The following is an 8,287-nucleotide window of genomic DNA, read 5'->3' as shown; positions in this document are numbered from 1 at the left end:
CATCCATCCATCCATCCATCCATCCATCCAATAGGTATGTACTGAGCACCTACCCTGACCAGGCACTGCTGTGAGTTCTGGGGAAACAGGGGAGAATAAGGTAGAAGAAACTTCTGTATTCAGGAACTGATGACATTCAATTGGAGTGACTGATAAGATAACTACATAAAGATAGAAGGGAAGATGCCAAGGAGGGAGATGGGGAAAGGAAGCCATTTTAGTCAGAGACAGTGTGGCACAATGGATAAGGACCCAGACTCTGAAGCTAGAATACCCTGTCACTGTGTGGCCTTTGCTGAGCTCCATGCCTCAGTTTCCCCACCCTTAGGTTGTTACAAAGTACTTGGTGCAGTGCCTGGCACCCAGTGAGTGCTTCTTTGAAGGGGTGATATTTAAGGTTAAATAGGTGCCAGCATATACAGATCAGGAGAAAGTGGAACAGAGAGTGCAAAGGGCCCGAGGCAGGAAAAAGTTTGGCTTGTTTTGGGGAATTGAAAAAAGGCCCAAGTGGTTGGAGAGGGTGAGTGAAGGGAGCGGAGATCAGATTCAAGAGGGGCCAGTCAAGTAGTCTGGCTTGGAGGCCACTGTCACTGGTTGGATTGTAAACTAAGGCCCACGGGCCATCACTGAAGGGTTCTAAATAAAGATGCAGTCTGGTTTGCTTTTTCAGACTTGAGTGTGCTGTGGTGTGGGGCAAGTTTGCAGAGAGCCGGAAGGAGGGGGCAGCTGAGGGCTAGCGTGCCAACCCCAGGCAGGGCTCTGAGCCAAGCCCGGAAACCCAGCCGGCGACTTGTTCCAATAAGGATGGTGGGAGAAACGCCTCCCCACTGTTCCTGAATCTTCTTAATCCACTGGGGCCTTGAAGGGAGAAGCAAAGAGGCCCGGAGGGGAGCTTTTGAGGGATGTTAGTTTGCATCCTAATTGTGTGCTAAACAGGTCCGTGGGCAGGGCCAGCTGCAGAGCCTTAGCTGCCACCAAACTCCGGTGACTCAGGCCACAGAGCTTTAAAATATTTATTTCTGCGGCATTTGGAATTCTGTGCCTGCAAGGGAGCCCCCACTGGGAAGCAGGAAGCGGAAGCGAGTACCTGTTGGCAGCAGCAATCTGGAACCGACCGGGGCTGCGCGGGTCCTGCCTCCCAGGCGAGCGGGGAGCAGTGGAGGCCTGCGGGTGCTCCTCCTTGGGTTGGAGGCAGGTGCCTCGCTCGCTCGCTCAGCTGGCGCGCCGTCCCAGGCATCTCGGGGAGATCACGGCTCCCTCCATTACAAATTGATTTTCCCCTTTAATAGTCTGGGCCCCTGGTTTGCAGCCCACCTCACATTCCTTTTTGGATCCACTTTGAGGGGAAAAAAAATCTAACGTCAAGTCCTGGGTACATGAGTGTGGTAGTGGACGTGTTCTGGGAGTGCGTGTGTACAGCTGCATCGGGACACAAAGCTCTGACAACCCCCGGGGGCGCGCGCGGTGGGCGGGGGTGCAGTTAGCAGGGTGGTTTAGGTAGCGTTGGAGCTGTAGTTCATTCCCACCACCTGCCAGCACTGCAGCCTTGGCCAAAGCACCACACGTCATTGCCCTTCATCTGAAAAATGGGGCTAGTACCCCTACCTCGCAAGGCTGTCCTAAGTCTTGGCTGAGGCTGCTCGCGCAAAGCACTTGGCCTGGTGCCTGGCTTGGCTGGTCCTGAGGGCTCCGTAAATGGTGGGTGTTATTATTGGTGCATTCTGTAGGGTGTGAGCGGGGCTCAGGGACGGGCCCCCGTATGACCCATGGGGAGGCTGACCACCGACTCTTGGACACCTGGATCCCGGGGAAGGGCTCAGGCTGGGGAGGAGAATCAAGGAAGAGGGGGACAGGCAGCATCACTGTCTCCTCATAGGCGTGACTGCTGGGGGGATGGGGCGGTGGGGGAGCTTAAATGTTTGATGAGTCAGTTTCAGCTTTTTTATTTTGGAGAGTCTGCTGAGGCGGGAGCGGGCTGGATTACCATGAAGTGCTCCTAATTTGCACAGAGAGATAAGGAGCTCATCATAACTGAGAGAGGGGGACTGTTATTTCCAAGCAGCTGTGGCAGGCTGGTCCTCGGTGAGCCAGAATTTCTGGGCTGGGGGTGGGGGTGCCCGGGCTCACCCTGCCTCCATGGCCCCTGTACCAGGTGATCTCAGTCCTGGCCGGAGGTGGCAGGGGAGGGACAGGCGCTCCTAGACAGAGGTGGTTGGGAGAAAGACATAGAGAAGCCTGAACTCATATTTCTGAAAATTGGACACGTTATTGAGTTTTATGAATGCCTGTCCTGCCCGAGGGAGGCATAGCTATAAACTCGAGGCTGGGCTGCCATGATCTATCCCCTCCCCCCGTCACTCCCCGTCTCCCCCCCCCCCCCCCAACCCTGATGTCTGAGGCCTGGAGGATGATCCAGCTGCTTTTTTCACTAGGCTTGCTCAACCTGCAGTCTGGGCTCCTGCTACTGAAGGGACAGAAGGCGGATGTTGGGAAGAACTTCCTAAGGAAGCATCAAGAGGGGCCTGTGCGATCCTAGCCTCAGGTGGCCTTTAGGGAGGGGCTCTGCCCAAAGTCCCCTTTCTGGGCCCTGAGCCCCAGTAGACCCTAGCTTTGGGAGGTTGACTGACCTGATAGGGAGGGACAAGTTGCTGAACTTTCTCAGGCTTGGATGGAGCTCAAGTGGGCAGCAGAGAGGTCTGGGGCACTTCATTCTGGTGGGACAAGCTCCTGGCATCTGAGCAAGGTGAGAGCGTCACAGACATTGTCTTGAGGGCTTCTCATTGCAGCTTTCAAGAAGCAGGAGTCATCAGCCCCATGCTGTGTAGAGGGAAACTGAGGCACAGAGGGGGCTATCTCGGGAGTGCTGAGTGCTGTCCCACAGGGCTGTGGGCTGGCTCCCAGGCTGCTGCCTGTGGCCACAGCTGCAGAACAGGAGGACTCTCAGGGCAGTCAGGGCCGGCTGCCCTCGGCTGCATGAAAGACTGGGTCTTAGAGCCGAGAGATTGTGCAGTAGGAGGGCTCACGGAGGCCACCTCCCTGCCGGTCAGTCCTGCTGTGCTGTGGGTGCCGCAGCGAGAGCAGAGTGGACAGCGGCTGCAGAGTGGAAAGAGCACTGGATGGGAGCCTGGCCTCCGCCCGTTCCATAAACATTTATTGAGCACCGCGCTATTACCCCATTCCGTCCCACAACAGCTCTGTGACGTGGACACTGTGCATTTCATTGATTCTAAGATACAGTCTTAGAAGCCGGAAGCGCGTGCTGATCGGGGGCGGGGGGTGGGTCATAAGGGCGAGCATTTTTCTTTCTTCGCGGTCTATGCGCCAACGGCATGGTTTACACCAACGAATAGTTCTGCGCGATACACGGCTCTGCCGATTTTGCAACTAAGGAAATAATCATGGTAAGCGTGTTAATGGGTAACACCTGTGAAGCGTTGAACAGTGCCAGGTACTAGATTACGAGCTTCGTTATTTTTGTCGCCGGTTCCGTTCTGCAGATGAGAAGACTGAGGCTGAAGAGGTGGCGCAGGGTCACACAGAGCAGGGATCGGAACCACATCCGGCTGACGCCAGCTCCCTGGGTTCTGGACCGCCTGGGATGTCAGTGAGTCCACCTGCTCTGGCGAGGCCTGTGCTGGGCTCCGGGGAAGAGCCGTGAGCAGGGCAGATGCGGTCCTGGCTCGCTCAGACCTTCGGCAATCTGGCGTGGGTGAGGTAGCCTTGGGGACTCAGGTGGCTTTGCGGGTCCCTGAGCGACTGCTGGCAAGGGTGGGGTCAGGAAGGGGGCGTGTCCAGCACTTCCGCCTTCAGTGTCCCCGCTGCTAGCGTTTTTTTTTTTTTTTTTGCCCCGTAAGTAATTGTGTGTAAGGCAATTTTGCCCTAAAAGGATGAGAAGATAACTGGTTGACGGTTTGATTTGACAGTTTGTTTTCATTTCTCCGCGGACCCAGTCCCCCCATGTTTATACCACAGAGATCTCAGCCCTCATGATCGTCTGGATTGTGGTGCAGAGTTTGAACTCACATCTGCCAGACAGCTTTGGAACATCTATCAAGGGACGTGCGACAAAGCCCAAGAACAAACGATAGCGCAGAAGGCTTTCATGTTGCAATGCGAACCTCATTTGCAAACACGCATCCTAGTTTTTGGAAACGGGTTTTTCTCTTAGGAAGGAAGAAATTTTAGGGAGAATGGAAGGCGTGTGACGCTGCACAGAACGATGAACCCACAGGCAAAGAGACGCGTGCAATACTCCGACCCAAAGACACCGAAGACAAGTGTGAAGGTACAATCCTCCAAATAAAACCAGCTATTCGCACCGCATTGCTATGGATTTGTACATATTTTATTTTATTTTTTATTTTTTATTTTTTTTTGATCTGCACGTATTTTAAATGTATTCAAATACTTTGCATTTTGCAATAGTTTTTTTTTTTTTTTTTACTTTGGTATTCACTTTTCATGTGTCATCCTGTCCTTTTTAAGGAACATCCCTCTTATTTTTTTTTTGTGGTGTTACCTGCGATGGCAAAATTGCCTTATGGCCAATTAGTTATGCGGTGAAAATATGGCAAAAATGAGTGCGACAAAGCTGCTTATGGCAAAGCTGTTTAGAGCCGGAAGGTGGGTGGAGTGGGCACAAGGGAATGCTCAGGAATGCTGCTTGGGGGTGCTGAGGGAAGCGCTAGGGGTGCTTTACAAAGGATGTGTCCATCGGCCCTCCCGCCTCCTTGCCACCGCCTCCCTCCCTCCCCTCCTTGCCACTGTCTCTTGTATACCCATCACCTTCTCCAGGCAGGGCACAAGGTTGGTGTGTACATCTGAGGTGGCACCAGAAGTCATGGATCCATGTACATCAACTGGCTCTCACCAAGAAGTGACAGAAGCCTCAAAACCCAATAAAGCCAAATCTCTGAGCAGGGGAGCCATGAACAGGTACATCAAGGGGCTGATGATAGAGCCTCAGGATGTGTGACGGGAAGGCCAATTAGCTTCTGGGGTATCCGGCCCCAGAGAGGAGGCAGGAGTGTGTGGTGGGCAAGAATGCAGACTTCAAGGTCAGATAAATTTTGGTTCTCATCTGGACTCCTCTACTTACTCCCTGGACGGCCCAGGCAAGCTTAGTGATTTCTCTGAGCCTTGGTTTCCTCTTCCATACAATGGGAATAATAATGTTATTAGTTGTCTATTGCTGCATAACAAATACCACTCCCCGCCCCCCCCCCCAATTTAGTAGCTGAAAACCATATATATTTATTGTCTTGCAGATTTGGGGGGTCAGGTATCCAGGAGTGGCTTAGCTGAGTCCTCTGCTCGGGGTCTGTTACAGTGAACGGGCTGCAGTTTCTCGTCAATGTCATGGGCTGTAGTTTCATCCGAAGGCTGTGCTGGGGAAGGGCCCACTTCCTAACCCATGCGCAGGATGCTGGCAGCGTTCGATTCCTCCAGGGCTGTCAGACTGAGGGTCTCAGTTCCCCACTGGTGGTTGGCTGCAGGCTGCCCTCGGTTTCTTGCCACATGGGCCTTTCCAGCTTGCTTCGTGACTAATTGCCAGAGAGAGAGAGAGAGGGCAAATGAAGTCACAGTCTTTTATAACCCAGTCCCAGAAGCACGAGGCCATCACCTTTGCCCTATTCTGTTATTACTCATGAGAAGCAACTCACCAGCCCACACTCAAGGTGAAGGGATTGTTACACAAGGTGTTATTATGTGACTACCAGGAGATGGGGATCATTGGGATCCATCTCAGAATACAATAATGTCTATTTTGGGGGAACGTCATAAAGAGTAAATGAGAGTCTGCACGTATGTAATCAGCGTGGCACCTGGCACTCAGGATCTGCTCAATACAGTGATTATTGTTATTTTGTTGTTGTTATTCTCAAAGCCGTTCTGGGCTGAGGCTGAGATAGGACAGAGCCCAACAACCCACCCCATCTCCACGCAGTCAAATCCTGTGTATCCCTGGGCTCGCCCCAGTGCTCCAGGAAGCTTTCCCCCAGTCAGCTGTGAACTGTACTTCCTTGAATGTCCCCTCCTTGTTTGCAGGGAAGGGAGCACCACCCCTGGCTGGGCTGACGGTCACAAACACCCCACTAGCGTCGTCTATCTCATAGACCTTGGCGGTGGTGGGACTACAACGTTTGAGGTTTACAGATTTCTGAGATATAGCAGCGGAAGGGTTATATATACACACACACATATACACACACATATATATACACATACACACACACACATATATTTAATCTGGAAGTTACAAATTGTGAAGTTTGCATTGTTACAAAATAAATAGGACTGTGACTTCTGTTTCACAATTTCTGTAGTTCCTTTATGTCCTTTTGGCAGTGCTGGCGTGTTGCTGACAGATACAGGATTTTCTCTCCCTCTGGGAAATCGGAGGAGGGGGTCCTGTGACACCTTCCCACTCTGAGTGCTCTGCTCGTTAAAGATGAGGGAACCACCACTCAGGTGATTGGTCCAAGATCACAACACGGTGGAACCAGGATTTGGTTCTCTGGTTCTAAGCCCATGCATGGTCTTTGTGTTATATTCGTTCATCCATTTATTCAGGAGGCATTGTTTAGTCTCAGCGATGCGCCAGCCTCTGTGCCAGGTACTAGGAATAGAGTGATGAGTACGTTTTTGTGCCAGGTCTAAAATGCCCTGAATGTTCCCCTCCTCTCCTACTTCCATCGGATTATAGCTTTTCCAAACAGAGCCCCCACTTTCTCAACATCTCTCCTTCTCTGTGTCTACCACATGCTTTTGAATTTGAAGTGGGACTATATTTAAGGCGAGGTTCTATCAGCCATTGGTTTGGGTGGAAGTGTAGCAGGAAATGGCTTTAAGGTCCCAAGGGAGAAGGATCTGACCAGATATAGATTTGGATGAAAGGTGGTCAGAGGCCCCGGAGGAAAATGAGGAATGAGGTCTATAGATTAAAGCAACTGTGGGGCGCCTGGGTGGCGCAGTCGGTTAAGCGTCCGACTTCAGCCAGGTCACGATCTTGCGGTCCGTGAGTTCGAGCCCCGCGTCAGGCTCTGGGCTGATGGCTCAGAGCCTGGAGCCTGTTTCCGAGTCTGAGTCTCCCTCTCTCTCTGCCCCTCCCCCGTTCATGCTCTGTCTCTCTCTGTCCCAAAAATAAAAATAAACGTTGAAAAAAAAAAGCAACTGAGTAACTTTTAACAGCAGCCCCTTCTCTCTGCCTGGATAGCCCCAGACCTCTCCCCTCTCCCCTCTCCCCTCTCCCCTCTCCCCTCTCCCCTCTCTGCTCTCCCCCTCCATGGCCCTTGAGGAGTTAAACCCAAGCCACTGCCTTCCTGCCCAGTGAGCCAGGTGATGGGATTGGCAGTTAATGGCAATCTGAACAAGTTTGGTCAGGTTGAAATACATAAGGAGATTGAAACATGAAAATGCCCTCGAAATTTATACAATTGATATATTGTAGCTCAGCCAGCTGTTAACTCCATTGTGTGAAAGATGGCAGAAATAATTTGTAACCAGCCTCACATTTGTTTACTGAACCTTTGCAAAGGAGGGCACGGGAGTCAGCTGTGTCACCAGGAATATCCCCACCCTCCCAGCCCCCCATCAGGCCCCACCACAGCAGTCCCTCGAGCCAGACGCGAATTGCTTCTCAGTGGGACGTTTGTGGGCTAGGCACTGGTCATGTGGTGGTGAACAGAAGGGACAGTCCCGCCCTCCTGAGCTTACTTACTGGCGGGAGAGAGATTGTAACAAAGGAATATACTAGTAACTACAGTCCGGTAGTTAGAAGTGCTCTGGAGAAAAGAAGGGTAATGGGATAGAAAGGGAAGGGAGTTGGTGAAGGGGGAGCTTAGGGGAGCTTCCAGACACTGGGGCCCTAAACAATTCTTGACATGTTACAAGTGCAAGCCTCACTTACGTCTCTGTTCTATAGCTTTCCCTTCCATTTACTAGCTGTGTATCTTTGGGAAAGTGACTTAAACTCTCTGAGCTTCCGATGCCTCATCTGTAAAGCGGGAATAATAAATATCTGTCACAGGATTATTTGAGACAAAATGTATTAAAGCTCATTGCTCCCTGTAAAGTGTTCTATGTGTGTGAATTGTTAAGATTGCAATTACCGTGCAAGGTCATTCATACACTCATTTATTCTTTCCTTCACCAAATATTTATCGTGCGCCTTCTGTGCGCCTTAAGGGGCCCCCCCGCTCCTGATTTGCTATTCTGGCCCCAGCACAGAAAGACTTTGGCCTGGTTGAGCTTGGGCTGGAATATTTAAACAAGATTTTACCAAAGT

General features: G+C 51.6%; 1 long non-coding RNA gene across 2 annotated transcripts; it reads left to right on the top strand.

Moving 5' to 3' along the window:
* The first annotated feature begins 1,973 nt into the window (after positions 1–1,973).
* On the top strand, positions 1,974–6,947 carry LOC121026763 (uncharacterized). Of its 2 annotated transcripts, none has more exons than XR_005788447.1 (4): positions 1,974–2,082; positions 2,433–2,743; positions 3,498–4,285; positions 4,795–6,947. It is a non-coding gene; the product is annotated as an uncharacterized LOC121026763 (long non-coding RNA). The 2 variants fall into 2 exon arrangements; XR_005788449.1 differs by having other exon boundaries at positions 3,498–4,336.
* The last annotated feature ends 1,340 nt before the right edge of the window (positions 6,948–8,287 follow it).

The sequence above is a fragment of the Herpailurus yagouaroundi genome, unplaced genomic scaffold (assembly GCF_014898765.1).
Source record: "Herpailurus yagouaroundi ecotype Mexico unplaced genomic scaffold, PumYag 77, whole genome shotgun sequence".
In the NCBI taxonomy this organism is placed as follows: Eukaryota; Metazoa; Chordata; class Mammalia; order Carnivora; family Felidae; genus Herpailurus; species Herpailurus yagouaroundi.
Note: the sequence above shows the minus strand (reverse complement) of the source record. Positions and strands in the feature narration are given on the sequence as shown.